The sequence below is a fragment of the Neoarius graeffei genome, chromosome 2 (assembly GCF_027579695.1).
Source record: "Neoarius graeffei isolate fNeoGra1 chromosome 2, fNeoGra1.pri, whole genome shotgun sequence".
NCBI lineage: Eukaryota > Metazoa > Chordata > Actinopteri > Siluriformes > Ariidae > Neoarius > Neoarius graeffei.
Genome location: NC_083570.1, coordinates 36,501,583 through 36,518,968, shown reverse-complemented (window position 1 = coordinate 36,518,968; position 17,386 = coordinate 36,501,583).

The window sequence follows — 17,386 nt, the reverse complement described above, 5'->3', positions numbered from 1 at the left end:
TGTCAGTCCACACAAACTTTTCACTTCTCTCAAGCAAATTTGTCAGAGGCAGGGCTACATCGGCAAAGTTCTTGCAGAACTTACGGTAGTATCCTACCATGCCTAAAAATTGTCTCAAGGCTCTCTTAGTGCCGGGAACTGGATAGGACACTATAGTCTGGATCTTAGCATCAACAGGGGCCACCTTGCCTTGGCCAATAACATGACCCAGATAAGTAACACTGGCATAGCCAAATTCACTCTTCGCCAGATTAACTGTAAGATTGGCTTCTGATAGTCTCTGAAACAGTTTTTCAACATCACTGATATGACCTTCCCATGTGTCACTGCCAGTAACTAAGTCATCAATATACGCACTAGTGTTGGGTAAGCCCTTAACCACAGAATGGATCATTCTTTGAAATGTGGCAGGGGAATTCTTCATTCCGAAAGGGAGCACATTGTATTCATACAACCCCGACGGTATGACAAACGCAGAGATTTCTCGACCTCTCTCCATTAGTGGAACACACCAATATCCTTTCAACAGGTCAACTTTGGTGAGAAACTTTGCTTGTCCAACTTTATCAATGCAATCATCCACTCTTGGGATTGGAAAAGCATCTGTTTTACTGACAGCATTTACTTTTCTATAGTTGGTACAAAATTGTGTACTACACTTAGGCACTAGTACGCACGGTGAGCTTCAGTCAGAGTGAGACGGCTGAATGATGTTGTGCTCCAGCATGTACAGCACTTCATTCTCGGCAAGTTTGCATTTCTCTGGACTCATTCTATATGGGTGTTGCTTGATGGGTGGAGCTTCACCCACATCGACATCATGAACGGCCTCATGAGTTATCTTAGGAACATCTGGAAACAGATCCCGATACTTGAGTATCAGGGCAGTCATTTGGTCTTGTTGAGCAGGTTCTAAGTGAGATAATTTTGAGTCCAGGCTCTGCAGTATGTCAGAATTAGACAGTTTACAAGGAATGATGTCAGGCTTGACTGAGGGTTCTTCATCCAGCGACCCCTCATCCTCTACAGAGCTCTCACCACACTGCTGATTGACCATTGACACAACCTCCATGAGCCTATCATGGTAAGGCTTCAACATGTTGATATGGCATAGCTGCCTAGCCTTTCACCTGTCTGGAGTGGACACAAGGTAATTGAGGTCATTGACCTTTGCATGGATTACATAGGGGCCATGAAACCGAGCTTGCAAGGGATTGGACTGCATTGGGAACAACACAAGCACCTTGTCCCCAGGACGGAATGTCCTAGCTCTGGCTTTTTGATCATACCAAGTTTTCATCTTTCCTTGGGTAGACTCAAGCTTTTCTTGAGCCAATGCACAGGCCCTGTGAAGTCTCTCCTTGAAGTTCAAGACATAATCCAACAGATTCACATGGGTGTCTTTGTATGTCCACTGCTCACACAATAGGGCTAATGGTCCTCTCACCTGATGCCCAAACACCAATTCAAATGGGCTAAATCCAAGGGACTCCTGGACTGACTCCCTAGCAGCGAAAAGCAACAAATGAACTCCTTCATCCCAGTCCTTCTCATTCTCAAAGCAGTAGGCTCAGATCATTGTTTTCAGAGTAGCATGAAATCTTTCTAGAGATCCCTGACTCTCAGGGTGATAGGCACTTGAAGTGATCTGCTTGATCCCCAGCTCGTAGACAGAGTCCAGAGGTAAAATTGCTACCTTGATCTGATTGGATCTCTTTCGGCAGACCAAACAAAGTGAAGAATTTAATCAAGGCCTTCGAAACAGTAGCTGCTTTGATATTTCGAAGTGGAATTGCTTCAGGGAACCTTGTAGCGGCACACATAATAGTCAACATGTACTCATTTCCAGACCGAGTTCTCGGCAAAGGTCCCACACAATCCACGATCATTCTGGAGAATGGTTCACCAAAGGCTGGGATGGGTTTTAGAGGAGCCATGGGAGGATCCAACTGGTGTTTGCCAACCATCTGACCACTGTGACACGTCCTGCAAAAGTTAGCCACATCCTTACATAATCCTGGCCAGAAAAACTGCTTCATAATCTTGCTAACAGTTTTGTTAACACCAAGATGACCACCTAGTGGTAAGCAATGGGCCATAGTGAGGATGTCATTCCTGTAGGCTTTAGGGACAACAACTTGATGGACGACTGCCCAGTCCTCACTTGCAGGAATATCAGGGGGGCTCCATTTTCTCATCAACACCCTGTCTTTCAGGTAATAACCAACTGGCACCTTTCCAATTTCGTCCTCAGAGAGAGTTTTTCCTCTCAACTCAGCAATTTCTGCATCATTGCTTTGCTCCATAATTAGCTGTTTTCTTGACAAAGACAGCTCATCAGACACCTGAGGATCTTCACTAGCTTCCACTGGTGAACTACTATGATCCTGTTCAAACAGTGTTTCAAGAAAAGTGTCTGACACCTCGTCAGGACAGTCACTCTCCCTAGAATCATGGTCTACTTTGAGACCAGACTCGTCAGCGTCCTGATGTAGCACAATGCTAGATTGCACATGGTCATCCTCTTCTTTAACCTTTCTGGCCATAGCTCGAGTAACTGCACACGAGGGAAACACATCAGAATCCACATTAGACTCTTCTATAATACTCAGCTGAGAAGTCAAATGCATAGAGGGGACAACTTTACCACCGGCCAAGTCATTGCCTAGCAACAAAGAAATACCTTTAATAGGCAGGCTGGACATGAGGCCCACCTTAACTTGTCCTGTAACCAAGTCTGACTTCAAGAACACAGAGTGCAGAGGTACGGTCACGTACCTACCCTCCTATCCTATCCTACCCTCAATACCCTGAACCAGAGTGAAGTCACCCATAGCGGTGTCATCACATTCACAGGAGGACAAGGCCTCTTTCAACAAAAGTGACTGGGAAGCCCCAGTATCACAAAGAATTCAAATGGGCTGAGGAGCAGAATTTTCATTTAAAGAAACAAATCCCTCTGACACGAAAGGCAGGAAATCTTTCCTGAGAAGATCAGACGACTCCACTTTGTTAGTCTCAAGAAGACAAGATGGCTCCATTGAACCAAAGTCAAGAGGCATTTCCCTCAAAGATGCCACTAAAGCATTGCCACTAGCAGACGCCTCTCTTTCCTTTTTCTTCTTAAGGTGTAGGCACTCAGACAAGACATGACCTGGTTTCTTGCAATAGTAGCAAGTAGGAGTTGAAAACGCTTCCTTTTTAGCATCTTCACTCCTTGTTTTGTTCTCAGTCATTTTGACTTTCACATCTGTGGTATGTGCAACGACAGGTTTGCCACCAGTCTTCTTGACAGCAGACTGCCGGTCCTGGACCCCGAACTTGGACTTATGCGTCAATGAATACTCATCAGCTAGCTTCGCTGCTTCATGGAGTGTCTTGGCATCTTTCTCATTGAGATATGACTTAATGTCATCCTTAACACACCGTTTAAATTCTTCCACTAGCATCAAGTCCGTTAACAGTTTGAAGTCATCACCAACAGACCTAGACGTGCACCAGCGTTCAAAGTACACCTCCTTATCATGTGCAAATTCAACATGAGTTTGATTTTCATTTCTTCTTAGGCCTCTGAATTTCTGCCTGTATGCCTCTGGCACTAATTCGTAGGCAGTCAATATGGCTTTCTTAACCACATCATATTTTGTTGCATCATTAACAGACAAAGCTGAATATGCTTGCTGTGCCTTCCCTCTTAAGACACTCTGCAGCATCAAAGGCCAATAATCTTTGGGCCATTTTAAACTCTCAGCCACCTTCTCAAAATGTTGAAAGTATTTATCTACTTCCAGGTCATCAAATGGTGGAACCAATCTCACTTCCCTGCTTGCAACAAAATCACTTGCATTTTCTTTATCTTTTCCTAACTTTGCCAACTCTATTTGCCTTGCTATTTTTTCTCTTTCCACATCTAATTTTTCTCTTTCCATCTGCAGTCGGTCTCTTTCCATTCTTTCCTGTCTTTCTCTCTCTTTGTCCTGTCTTTCATTTTCCAACCTTAATTTCTCCAGTTCAAACTGTCTCTCCTTTTCTCTTTCTTCTGCACGTTCTTTCTCTCGTTCCAATTCTAACTGCAGTAACATTATTTTACTCTCCATGTCAGAGGCAGAGCTAGGTTCAGCGGGACGTTCAGGCTCTGCAAACTGCGCTAAATCAGTACTTGTAAAAACGTCTTCATCATGATAATGCTAAGCAATAGCTAGAGCTATCTTAGCTTTTGTCAAAGTAGCAGTTACATCAACTAGATTTAGAGACTTGGCGACTTCTAGCAACTCAGTTTTTTTCAACTCCTGCAGACCTGCAACGGTTGGGCTTTCCAGAAAATTATTCACTTTCGCCATGATGACAAAGGAAAAAAAATAGCTTGGACACTAACTTCGTCTTTTCACAATGTTAATAAGGTACAAATGACTCGGAATCCGCGGCTTGGATCCCGGACGAGCCCCCATTATGTTACGTGAGAGGTTATCACAAAAAAAACCCAACACCAAATTCGGTTATAGAAAAGTTTTAACATTAATCAGAAGTGAAACATGTTCAAACAAAACCCCAACACGTTACACACATAAAACCCTAGGCCTAGGTCACAAAACAAAAGGTTCCCCTTTTCAAACCCCATCAAAATACAGACATATTCGTAACATAAAATATAAAGGACACAGAATTTATCTCACGGTCCCTTTGTGCCTCGTGTTAGGCAAGCGCCGGTCAGCAGGTCCCATTGCCCCGAGCGTTGAATGGTTCACAGTCTTTAAATGTCCTCCGAAGTAGCAGTGGTGTTTCCAGATGCATCTGGGAAGGGAAAAGTCCGAAAAGCATAATCCAACGCGAGGGAAAAATATCCAAAATAGACCAGAGTCTCTGAAGCGAGGGCACCGAGAGCTGTCCAGCTGTGTCGAGCGCATCCGAGAGTGTGTGTCGCCACAACGTCTCCACCTGAAGTTATTCACGTGAACTTTTAATTGACATCAGCCAGGCACCGCGTGGCACCTGCAGCTCGCTGGAATGTCTCCCTCATGAACTTTATCCAAGAGCAAAATTGAGTGGGGTGTAACATAATGATTATCAGAAATGTCCATCATGCACAAGTAATCATAGAATAACAGGAAATCACCCCAATAAAATATAGAAATGCTCTGAACATCCAAACACAGGATATTTACATATTGCAATGGAAATAAATGAATGAATAAATAATAAACATGAAAAAAAACACTTGTACATCACAATATTTAATCACACATGGGGGGGTGAGTTACGCTGTATTTATGTACGGTACATTTATGCTTTGTTTCAGTTGAATCTACATATGAAGTTTGGCAGTTCTTCCTTAAAAGTTGAATGAGTAGTAAAATCAGTGGATTGCTATGGAAGAATGGAGAAATGAATGAAAGAATAGAAGGGTGAGATAAATGAATGTCATTATAATAAAAAGTAGCGAAGTGATGTAGTTAAGTGTTTTTTTTCTGTGAGTGTTGGCATTAATCACTAATCTTTTTTGATTCTTTCTACAAATAATTTTCCAGTATCCTCTTCATTTCTTTATTGTACTTTCGCTTTCCTTTTTGTACTTTCCACTTTCACTTTCCTTTTTCAGTTTTTTTTTCTGGAAGAATGCCAGACCGGAAGCTTTCTTTTTTCTCCTCCTGCATAAAGACCACAAGCAGAGGCCATCCACATCGGATCTACTTGATTATCAAAAGATCTTCGATTAAGGTATGTGAATCCTTTCATCATGGCACACTTTCAGCTTGTTCAGTGTGCTGAGTGCAGGATGTTTCGTCATTCTTCCTCTGTTGCTAATGACAGCTTGATTTGTGAAAAGTGCAGATTAGTTAGCTCTCTGACAGAGAAGATTGCAGTTTTAGAAGCGCGTATCCAGGCTTTAGAGAAGGCCAGTGAGAATGAGGTCAGTGTAGTTTCTGTAGGGGAAAGTCTGGATGCCCTAGATGGAGTTAGTAATCCCCCAACTCCAGCATTAGAGCCCTTACAGTGGGGCGAATGGGTGATGACTCGGAGGCATAAGCGTAGAGCCAAAGCTACCACTGAGGCTCGCCCACAGGAGTACCACTCCTCTCTGCTTCACGTGTCAAACAGGTTTGCTCTCCTTAGTGATGCACCCACTGAGAAACCTGAAAGAGCTCTAGTTATAGGGGACTCTATCATACAGCATGTGAAATTAGCTAGGCCTTTAAGGGGCACCAGCAGCTTTAGTCAGGTGTATACTGGGAGCCAGGGTGCCAGACATAGCAGGTAATCTTAGGTTCCGAGGCAAGCACAGGTTCTCAAAGATAGTTATCCATCCAGGAACAAATGACATATGCCTTCGTCAGTCTGAGGTTACTAAGAGTAACTTTGTAGAGGTTTTTAAATTAGCGAAGGCGATGTCCAGTGCTGTAGTATGCTCTGGCCCCATCCCAATGCGGTGTGGTGATGTAGCTTACAGCAGGTTATGGTCACTGAACTGCTGGTTGTCCAAGTGGTGCTCTGAAAACAGTATGGGCTTTAGATAATTGGGCCAATTTTGAGGGCACTGCTGGCCTGTTAGGGCGGGATGGTATCCATCCCACTCAGGAAGGTGCTGCTCTCATTTCCTGCAGCATAGGTCATAGTCTCAGGACAGGCCTAGTTAATTTCTGACAATCCAGAGCCAAGGCCAGAGAGCAGACAAACAGGCTAAACTGACTGTCTGCTAGCTGCACAGAGTTGTCACTCAGGGTCCACTACATCAAGACTGTGTCTGTTCCCCAAGCTCAACAAAAAAGTAGAAATATTCAGAGAGTTTGTTCCAGTAACATTATCAATATAAAATTAGGTCATACTAACTGTACACCACTGCCAGCACCTTTGATCTAAAGGTGGGGCTATTAAATATTAGATCTCTTACATCAGAAGTGCTAATGGTTAATCCACTTATTACTGATCAGGAGTTTAATGTACTTTGTTTAACTGAAACATGGATTAAGCCAAATGAATATGTAGCATTAAATGAAGCTAATCCTCCTGGATACAGTTATATACACCAGCCTCGTCTAACTGGCAGAGGAGGAGGTGTCACAGTTATTTATAATGATTATCTAGGTGTAACACACAAACCTGGTTATAAATTTAATACATTTGAAGTTGTACGTAGCCTCGAAAAATAAGTCTACCCAGTTAATTCCGTTACTTATTATTTACAGGCCCCCGGGGCCATATTCTGAGTTTTTTCTGAATTTGCAGATTTTATCTCAGACCTAGTTATTTCCTTAGACAAACCTTTAGTTGTCGGAGATTTTAATATTCACTTCGATAACCCAGAAGACCCTTTGAAAACAGTGTTTGTGTCCATTTTAGATTCAATAGGGGTTAATCAGAATGTCATAGGACCAACCCATAATGGTGGCTACACCCTCAATCTAATACTAACATTTGGGTTAAATGTAGAAAATATAGTCACACTTCCACAGTCTAAAGTTATCTCAGATCATTATCTCATCTCATTCAAAATATGTCTGAGTAATAATATATGCACCTCAGCACGCTACTGTATTAAACGTACATTCACGTCAACTACTGCACAGAGCTTTATAAATGAGCTCCCAGAGTTATCAAATTTGATTGGGTCACTGTCAGCCCCTGCAGAATTGAACAGGCAACTGAATGCTTAGAGTCAACGTTCCGCTATACTTTAGATAATGTAGCTCCTCTTAAAAGGAAAATGATCAGAGACAAAAAATTAGCACCCTGGTATAATGATGACACTCACACTTTAAAACAGACCACTCAAAAATTGGAACATAAATGGCATCAAACAAAATTGGTCGCATTCAAATTAGCATGGAAGAAGAGCTTCCTGAAGTATAGAAAAGCTTTTAGTGCTGCTAGATCAACAGATCTCTCTTGCCTAATAGAAGATAACAAAAATAATCCTAGATTCCTATTTAATACTGTAGCAAAATTAACCAGGAATAAGTCCACTATAGACACATGCACACCTGCAGTATGTAGTAGCAACACCTTCATGATTTTTTTAATGACAAAATTGAAAATATCCGACAAAAAATTCAAACTACTAATTTAAGGTCAATGTAAGTGACCCTGTAGTTAACAATATAACTGTATCAGATCAGCAATTAGAATGCTTTACTCCACTTAGAGAAATTTAATTACTTTCATTAATCTCCACATCAAAAGCCTCAACTTGTGTACTAGATACCTTACCTACACATCTATTCAAACAGATAATACCAGAAGTAATTGAACCACTTCTAAAAATAATTAATTCTTCTCTTAGGATTGGCTATGTACCCAAATATTTTAAACTAGCAGTTATCAAATCTCATCTCATTATCTCTAGCCGCTTTATCCTTCTACAGGGTCGCAGGCAAGCTGGAGCCTATCCCAGCTGACTATGGGCGAAAGGCGGGGTACACCCTGGACAAGTCGCCAGGTCATCACAGGGCTGACACATAGACACAGACAACCATTCACACTCACACCTACAGTCAATTTAGAGTCACCAGTTAACCTAACCTGCATGTCTTTGGACTGTGGGGGAAACCGGAGCACCCGGAGGAAACCCACGCGGACACGGAGAGAACATGCAAACTCCGCACAGAAAGGCCCTTGCCGGCCCCGGGGCTCGAACCCAGGACCTTCTTGCTGTGAGGCGACAGCGCTAACCACTACACCACCATGCCGCCCAGTTATCAAATCCCTGATTAAAAAACCTGACCTTGATCCCTGTCAGCTGTCCAATTATCGGCCAATATCAAACCTCCCCTTTATCTCCAAGATCCTTGAAAAAGCTGTGGCACAACAGTTATGGTCATATTTACATAGAAATAACATCTGTGAAATGTATCAGTCAGGATTTAGACCTCATCATAACACAGAGACAGCACTGGTGAAAGTAGTAAATGACCTACTATTGGTGTCTGATCAGGGCTATGTCTCGCTGCTTGTGTTGCTTGACCTTAGTTCAGCATTTGATACCATTGATCATTCCATTCTTTTGGATAGACTAGAAAATGTTGTGGGAGTAAAGGGAACAGCCCTCTCCTGGCTCAGCTCTTATTTAACTGATCACTATCAGTATGTTGATGTAAATGGTGATTTTTCTAGACATACTGAGGTAAAGTTTGGTGTTCCCCAAGGTTCTGTCTTGGGTCCACTGCTTTTTTTCTTCATATATGTTACCTCTGGGTGATATTCATAAACATTGTATTAATTTCCACTGTTATGCTGATGACACACAGTTGTATGTTTCTGCAAAACCAGATGAGAGACACTAGTTTAATCGAATTGAGGAATGTGTAAAGGACATTAGACACTGGATGCTTATTAACTTCCTTCTGCTTAACTCTAACAAGACTGAAGTACTTGTACTAGGACCACATGCAGCTAGAAGTAAGTTTTCTGATTACATAGTAACTTTGAATGGCCTTTCTGTTTCTTCACGTACAGCAGTAAAAGATCTCAGGGTGATTATTGACCCCGAGATGCTCTGGACACTTGCAGGCATGCTTTTATGGCTGAGGACTATAGTTGACTAGCAAGTCAACTATAGTCCTCAGCCATAAAAGCATGACTGCTTTTAATATGACTGCTTTTAATGATAACTTTAGAACTGCAGTTGTCATGAACAGTTTTTCACTCAAGTTTCCATCAATGAAGAGTTATAACATCAACAAAACTGACTTCATGTTAAAACTGTTAATGTTATAGTCTTGTTGTCTGTTGTTGCTCAAATGAGGATAGGTTCCCTTTTGAGTCTGGTTCCTCTCAAGGTTTCTTCCTCATGTCGTCTGAGGGAGTTTTTCCTTACCACTGTCGCCACAAGCTTGCTCATTGGGGATAGATTAGGGATAAAATTGGCTCATGTCTTGGGTCATTCAGATTCTGTAAAGCTACTTTGGGACAATGTCTATTGTTAAAAGTGCTACGCAAACAAACTTGATATGTACTTTCACAGTCAAATCCATATACCGGTACAAAGTTTGGTGCCTCTATCTTAAAAGATGTGGAATTAGTAAAAATCAGTGGGTTCTCATGGGAGGATGGAGGGATGAAAAAGAAAATAAAAAAGAGAAGACATTGTGTTTATCTAAGGTTTCACAACTGTTATGCTCAGTCTAGGGGACCTGAGACAAGATGAAAAGCACCCATCCTCCCCATGTCCCAAGCAGCTATATATCACAATGAACTCTGATTTGTAAATAGATATTTATGTTTACTGTTAGAGAACTTATGAGCTTAAAAAAAAAGACTTCATGGTGGATCAAGGCCAAAACAATAAACAAAAGTCAATCTAACTTAAGGAGTCCTACTTACCTAACACAAGCAAAACAAACTAAAAGACAAAAGACTTACCTCCCTAACTAATAAAACGGAAGAAAACAAGGTTAACAAAAATGGCAGTCCATCCCTACTAACTTAACAGAGCCAAAGATCATAACTAAGGATCCAAACCACAGAGCTGCTGGTTGGGAGAAGAGGAGGGTGAGATGTCAGCTAGTCCATGTTGCCATCTTGGCCTCTTTATAGGGCTCTCCCAGTGTAGCAGCCAATCACACTGAGCAATCCGCCCATTCCGGAACTGATTCCAGTGCTCGCACACCTGTGTACATAATTAACAAACATGAGCAGCACCAAAAAAAAAAGACACTTGATGACCTCAGTCATAACACAACCTAATGACATTTAACAGCATCAGTGGTCCTAGCTTTTAATCTCGAGGAGCAGTTACACCTTGAAAAGTGAAGCCAATGAAAGGAAAAGTAAGGGATGAAAAAATAGAAAGCAGGAGTGATAGAGGTATCAAAGAGGTAGTGTGCTTTGTAGTATTGCTCAAATCATGTCTTGTAAGTTTGGAGGTATTATTTTAAAAATTGTATATATGGGAGCAGTTTGAACAAGTTCCCATTCAAAGTCTGGGAGGATGGATAGAGGGATAAAAACATCAGTTACAGGACCTATGCAACAAAGTTTGAACTAAGTTTCCATGTTAAGTGGGTCAAGCTAAATTATGAGCACAAAATCACTTAGAAGAAAAGTAATAAGGACAAGAAACTTAGGGATAACAATAAAGTGTTGTGCTTTGCTTTGCAAGCACTATTATATATAAATATTTTTTAAAGTGGTCCACAACCCAAAATACATTGCTGACCAGGTGATAAGAATGAGAACTGAGGGTATTCTGGCTTAGTGTGGAGTTTCAGTGTAGAATACTTGACCCTATAGCTAGACTATTGGCATCCATATAGGCACACAGCACATTTTATTGCTTTGGATATAAAGGGAGGAAAGCAGGTGATTTATTTTTTATCATGGCCTTACTGTGTCATCCTTTCTCTCTCTCTCCACTTTTAAGGGTTAAATTATTTCCTGCAGCATCATTCTGACTTCTGAATCTACAAAATTTTGAACATCTCAGAAGATAAATGGTACATTACAGTTCAATCAGTAAGTAAATATATCCATCCTTAGATCATTTTTCGTCTTTGCACACCATGAGACTATGTGTATAACAAAAGAGATTCATACTTGGCATGAATGCTGTGTAAAAGGATCCATTCTTAGAAGCAATAAAATAAAATAAAATAAATAAATAAATAAATTGACTTGCTCTGGGAAAAAAAAACAACAACCAGAAAGAAAATTAATGTTGTAAAGGACTAAATATAGTACCAAAAGAAAAAGTGACAAGATTAGGGCTACAACTTCCAGTAAGCAGACTATTATATATTGTCTGCTTTATAGTTTAGTTTAGTGTTAACATCGCAGCTCAAACCCTCACAGATAAATTATTCCTGAGTTTTAAGAGGAATTTCAATCCAATTCAAAGATTGTTTTAGCACAGGAGGTGGTTATTTCATAGTGCTCTAAAAATACTAACATGACAAATTCTGCCCTGCCACAGAACATGGAAGAGAAAAGGGATTTGTAGAAAACTCACTAATCCTCCCTTTTGGCTCTAGAAGTCCTCGCTTCAGCTTACTCAACAAGAGAAGCATGAGAAGGAGGAAATATCAAAGGTACTTACATTGCAAAATGGAACTGTTGTCTATTGTATCCCCCTGCATTATCCCTTCCCACAGAATGGCAAATATATGAAGAGCAGCCATGTCCAAACATTCCAGTCCACAACACCTTGCTGTGGCAATTATTTGATAGGTTGAATAAATAAATATTGGAGTGCAAAACAGGGTGTTACATAGCAATAGTGATGTGTGTGAAATGTGAAAAGCATTTAGTGGATGCTTTTATCTTCTTCAGAAGTGCATCATAATATCCTCATAGCTAATACAATACCGGGTAGGTCAAGATGTAAGTATACCAATAAGCTGTGAGAGTTGTTAGTACAACAGTGTAGTTCATGAACAAAAACAAAATAAATGTCAGCTTTTTTTCTGGATTTAGTGCCTGGTAAAGGGTCTTTAGTCTTCATTTGAAAACAAACAGTGACTCGGCTGTTGTGACAGCTAGGGGATGTTGATTCCTCCACCTGGGTGCCAGTACAGAGAAAAGTCTTGATGTGAAGACATATAGCTTGATGGATGGTGGGTCCAGTTAAGCCATACTAGTGGCATGAAGGGAACTTGGTGCAGAGCAGCTTTCATGTTGGTGGGGAGCTGGTCCATTTCTGGCTTTTTAGATGAGTGTTCTTGCTTAAAATCTGATACAGGCAGCCAGCAGAGGGAGCACAGCAATGATGTCAAAGTCCTTCCCATGCCACAAGGCACATTGGGAGGCATCTGTCTCCATTTCAGTAGCCCTTGGCCTCTCACCTGAAGTTCCCAGTTTCCTTTAAATAATGAAGGGAGCTTTTCAAAGAATGATCTGATATGATAATCAATAAAATTGGATAAAGGTTCAGTAGGCGAGCCAATACTCATTGTGATGGGGTGACATTTTGGTTGGCTTGTGCAGTTTAGGTAGGCTATAAACAAGTGGTTTGAAAGGAAAATAATTTAAGTACTTATATTCAATCTGACTGGCATGATCAGAGGACAAGTCTTGCTTTAAAATATTCTCAATCTTCTCTTTAAAAGAGAATGTTGGCTCAAACATGCTGTTTTGTTTTTATGAAAATGACCATCAATTGTCTTTTTATTTCATCATTATACATTTTACTATCCATCAGTACTATCCTGCCCTCTTTATTAGCAGATTTCAGTGACATCAGGATTCTTAGACAAAGAAGATAAAATGGGGATTTCATCTGTAGTGTATGGACTGAAACATTGCATGTTTGCATTCAATGCACTTTTGCATATTTTTCAGTGTCTGTACGGCCCTGTAATTTAACAAATAGAAATACTTTAAAAACAGTCTCTGGTCTGTTATCCTTTTTCTTTATTTTTTTTTCTCTCTGTGTGTGAGTCTTTCCTTGTTGCAGATCAAGTCAAGAAAGAAAGGAGGTAGAGGAGAGGATCAACAAATGTGGGGACAGAGAAAGTGTACACAAAATGGATAAGCAGCTTAAGGTAGATTTTTATATTTTTAATTATACTGCATTTAAAATTATACAGTATAATTAAAAATATAAAAATCAATAAACTAACCCAACAAAATTATTCCAAATTGTCACAAATTTCCAATAAAAACTGAGCACATCTTCGAGTGTTGTAATTTTGTATGATATATACAAGAAGTTCACAGGAATCTTGCAGGAAAATCAAGGTGAATAATTGCTAATCAATAATGCAAAATGGATGGGCACTGGTGCTGTAAAGGATCTCAAAGGGTGTCCTTGTCTAGGGCCATTAAATCTGCCCCAATTTTGAAATGACCTTTTATGGAAACAACGTTGATACCCTAATTGATTTCACACAGGAAATGCATGGTAACACGAAATGTCTGGAGTTGTGAAAAAGTGAATTTGACTGTCTTTGGCCTTGGTGTATGTAAAAATTTGGCCTCAGCTATAAGTTGATGCATTCTTATAATGTCAATAATTTAAGTCCAATCTACAGATCTTGGCTTTGACTGCTCCCACTTAAAACTACAAGCCCCGTTCCAAAAAAGTTGGGATTCTGTGTAAATGTAAATAAAAACAAAATACAGTGATTTGCAAATCATCAAAACCCTATATTTAATTGAAAATTGTACAAAGACAACATATCAAATGTTGAAACTGAGAAATTGTATTGTTTCTTTGAAATATATATGTGCTCATTTTGAATTTGATGCCAGCTAATTAAAAAAAAAAAGTTGTGACAGGGGCATGTTTACCACTGTACTGCATCACCTCTACTTTTAAAGACACTCTGTAAATATTTGGGAACTGAGGAGACCAATTGCTGCAGTTTTGAAAGTGAAACATTGTGCCATTCTTGCCTGATATACCATTTCAGTTGCTTAACAGTTTGGGGTCTCATTTGTTATATTCTTCATTTCATAATGTGCCAAATGTTTTCAATAGGAGACAGGTCTGCACTGCAAGAAAGCCAGTTTAGCATCTGGATTCTTTACTATGGAGCCATGCAGTTGCAATGCATGCCGACCTTTCTGCGCTCCATTCTTTCACAAGAGGAAGATTCGTGAAACTTTATTTATTTTTTTTAATCACACCTCATATTTCTACATTGGCTATGTTTTGTCACTATTGAATTTTACTGCCATCTACTTGATTTTAATATCTATGCCACTGTTGAGTGCAGACTTCCACTAAGGCAGAATGCTATATCTTGCAATATCTGCAAAAGAGAAATTAAATTTGTGGATCTGCCATATGATTCAGATCTGCCCCAAAATTTAATGGGTTTTTTCCTTGGACCATTGCTACACTCTTTCACCAAGTTTTATGGAAGTTAGGTTGGTCAGGTTTAATTTCAAATTTAATTCCACTTTTGCAGATATTGCAAGATATAGCATTCTGCATTAGTGGAAGTCTGCACTCAACAGTGGCATAGATATTTGTGGCAGTGGGAGCGTGGCCAAGCATCAGTTTGTGAATGGAGGGCAGGGCCAAGGAAGGCGATTGGCAAAGTCAATACACCTGTTGTCGATTAATTAATGTTGTGTGTGTGTGTGTGTGTGTGTGTGTGTGTGTGTGTGTGTGTGTGTGTGTGTGTGTGTGTGTGTTTGTTGCAGTGACGGTGGAGGACAGAAAAGGGGGAAGAGAGCAAAAAGAGGGGATAACTCCCAACCAGAACACGTGTGTGTGTGTGTGTATGTGTGTGTGTGTGTGTGTGTGTGTGAGCAGCAAACGAGTGAGTGAAACTGAAAGGAAACAAAAAGTACAAGAAATAAAGTGGTGTGAGAACATCATCTCCCATCTGCCATGCTTCAGTACTCCACCCACATCAGGGGCTTAATACAGCAGTGCCCAAAGCTGGGAATACATGGAATCCTCCAAATTCAAGGACCTGATCCATGCCCTCATTACTGCCCAACAGAACCAGCACCAAGTGCTGATTGCTCTCTGAAAGGAGCAAGAACTATGCTTTGAAGCCTTGCTGTTGGCCCAGCAGGCAGACTGCCAGGTGTTCCGGCACCTGCTTGCATCAGCGGGGTCCTCGATTGCCACCACAGTGGACCCTCCCCACATCACCCTCACAAAGATGGGGCTGCACAATGATCCAGAAGCCTTTATATCGCATTTCAAGCAAGCAGCCGAAGCGTGGGAGTGGCTGGTCGAGCAGTGTGTTGCGTGCCTACTTACACTACTGACTGGAGATGAGCAGCTCACTGCACAGCAGCTCCCCACCAACAGCCAGCTCATCTACACAGACCTGAAGTAAGCCATTCTGCAGTGTGTCAGCCAGTCCCTGGAACAACACTGCCAGTGCTTCCGGATGCTGACATTGGAGGACGTCAGCCAGATGTTTGCATTTGGCCAACAGCTCCAGGATGCCTGCCAATGGTGGCTGAGGGCAGTTGACTGCAATGCCGAAGGGCTCATCGACCTAATGACACTGGAGCAGTTCATTGCGTGACTTCCAGAAGGAATGGCAGAGTGAGTCCAGTGTCATCACCTGGCATCACTGGATCAAGCCATCAAGTTGGCAGAGGACCATTTGGCGGTGGTTCCAGCAACAGGTGGACATGTTACCGCTTCTCTTTTTCTCTCTTCTTCTCCTTCCCCCCTCTCTCCTCTTCCCATCCCCACCCCATTCCCCCACTGTGGAGGCAAGGGCCAGCTCCCCCCCAGCCAGCCCACTGCACCCATGGTGTCCTCCTGTCTTTCCCTTCCATGTCTGTGTCTTCTCCCCCCAGGTGAGTGACGCCCATAACACCAGTGCAGAGGTGAAGCCTGGGCCAGTATGCTGGTGCTGCAGGGAGCCCGGGCATCTCCAGGGTCAGTGTTCCACAATGGAGGTGGGAGCTGTGGTCCAGATCCCCAATGCACCAGAGACCACCTTCAATCGGGCTGGAGCATATTGTATACCGGTGAGTGTTCGAGGGGATACATATCATGTGTTGGCGGATTCTGGCTGTAATCAGACCTCAATCCACCAAAGCCTGGTGCAAGGTGAGGCATTGGGGGGAGCACAAGTGGTGAAGGTTCTGTGTGTGCACAGGGATGTTCACAGTTATCCATTAGTGTCCAGCTACATTTTATTTCAGAGAGAAAAGCATAGCATAAAGGCAGCAGTTAACCCACATCTCACCTACCTGCTGATTCTGGGCGCTGATTGGCCGGGGTTTAGATGTTTAATGGAGCATATAGTAGGGGGTGGGTCCTACAATAATACGTCACGTGAGGATCCCGGGGAGGCATTGACTGGGGAACCTGTCACAGAGCTGCCTACATCAGTACCACATCAGGATGATACAAGGAGTGAGGAGCAGCTCACCCCATGGATTCCCTCAAGGATTTTCCATTCGAGCAGTCATGAGATGAGACTTTGTGTCACATGTTTGAACAAGTGAGAGTAATTGATGGTCAATCTCTCCAGCCAAAAGCAGCAAACTCCTTCCCATATTTTGTGATTATTAAGGATAGGCTGTATTGATTGACACAGGACACTCAAACCAGTGAAGAGTTAACCCAATTGTTAATCCCAAAGAGCCGTAGGGAACTCATATTCCACGTGGCTCACTTTAATCCAATGGCCGGAAACTTGGGACAGGATAAAACACTAGCCCAAATAATGGCCCAGTGTAGCAGGCCAAATTAACCCCTGCCCAGATTAAACCTGGGTATAGTTTGGCCCAGGCCAGAGTATACCCCGGGGGATAAACTGTCCTAGGCCAAACTATGCCCAAGGTGTAAAATAGCCTAGGCCAGACTATACCCCTCCAGGCCAGAATATACCCCTCTGTGTAAAGAGGATTTGATTGTATTTACACAGTATATATACTCACTTTTTAACCCAGAGGGAACCAAACGGGTTCCTTTTTCCAAGTGATTAAAGTTTTTCTCATTTTGTGCACACGTCATCATTTATAAACTGAA